The sequence below is a fragment of the Ananas comosus genome, linkage group 2 (genome assembly GCF_001540865.1).
Source record: "Ananas comosus cultivar F153 linkage group 2, ASM154086v1, whole genome shotgun sequence".
Lineage (NCBI taxonomy): Eukaryota > Viridiplantae > Streptophyta > Magnoliopsida > Poales > Bromeliaceae > Ananas > Ananas comosus.
This window is the reverse complement of record NC_033622.1, coordinates 6676670-6678228: the sequence shown is the minus strand read 5'-3', so window position 1 is coordinate 6678228 and position 1559 is coordinate 6676670.

Sequence of the window (1559 nt, the reverse complement as noted above, 5' to 3'; positions counted from 1 at the left end):
GTGGCGGAAAGGCACCCTTATCCTTTCTCCGATGGATGCTATAGGTCTCCGAGAGGTCTCTAGCAGTCAATCAGACGACTCCACTACCGACGGCTCACTTTCCCTCCTTCAAAAGTTTTGGTGGTTAAATTCAGTATAACTTCATTCAGAGCCGTCACCGCGCACGCTACCGTCCAACTTCGCTCGGCGTCGTATCGAGTGTCGCCGACCGACTGTCGGAGGCCGCAACCTAGTCAGCGGCGGAACCGCCGCCATCGGAACCGCGCATGCCCTCACCACGTCAGTCTGGCTACCCGGTGCGTCCGAAGCGATGTGGGCGTGGATCGCGATCTCCTGCGCCCGGCCGCCTCGCGCCTGCGTTGCCTCTCACAACTTCCGGAGCTGCTCGAACGAGCCTCCTGGCGTGCATCGCCGCCCACATTGCAGCGACCTGCTCCCCGCCAGCTCTGCACTTCTTCCGATCTTGCTGCTCGGGTCCCGAAACGGTAGGGTACCGGCGCAGACTACGCCACGCTAACGCCTCAGGGGACATTTGCTCTTTGAAAAGCAACGACTCGTTAGTTATCTTAATCCGATAAACTTTTTCAGACGTCGACGAAATTAAAACAAGCTCGACAGGTGAAATCGACGCGGACGCTCAACAAGTGTTTCCAGTTCTGGACTCACTTAGCGGTCGCGTGACGTCGGCGCCACACAACCACTACCGACGAGAAATAGTGTCACTTGTATCCGTTCTATTCACGGCTAGGACATTGACATCAACTTCGACCAATGAATCAACTTCCGCCACCGCATGGTGTTCACGTATCACCACATCCCATAACCTTAGGTTTACCAACCTAGGCTCTTAGGCATCTCGACTCTCATCCTTTACTTGCTCTAGCGTGTCTTATTACCACTTTATCTGTCACGTGGCCCTTACGATACAATTTTGATCCAGTTACGGTGCGGCGCTGAAGAACGCCGAAGCGACAGACCTCCCCTGTGCGCGTAAGGCAAACAGTCGAGATCCATGCTACAACAAGTTCCCAGGAAATCACTTGCATAACATATATGTCACTTAACAACTCGAGGGTGAGCACAATCAGTGCTAAACAACTAATGAGCAAGCATACAAGTATAGAAACATAGAGTAATGATAAAAGCGGTAGAAAACTTATCTATTACATTTATTAGCCTGTTATAATACATCTTGATTATACATTAAGCTTCAAACATAATAAAGCTTACATCTTCCAAATATAAACATAAGCTTTACATTCATTTCCAGAATATCTCACTCTATACCATTCATCTTACTTCATGTATATAAATGTGAACTCTAATGCAGAAATAGAAATAACTATGCAACTAGGGCGCTTAGGGCCGTTACCGCGATTCCTCGCCGTGTGAACTACGCGCTCCGGTCACTGTAGTTAAAATGGGAGGTGAGAACTAACTTCCTTAGTTTCAGTGGCGTTACGGCTGCGGACTCCGCGATCTACCCACTAGGTCAAGCGGGCAAAAGTTAGGATTAATCGATAGATAGATAGATAATGAAAGCGGTAAATGACAGAGAT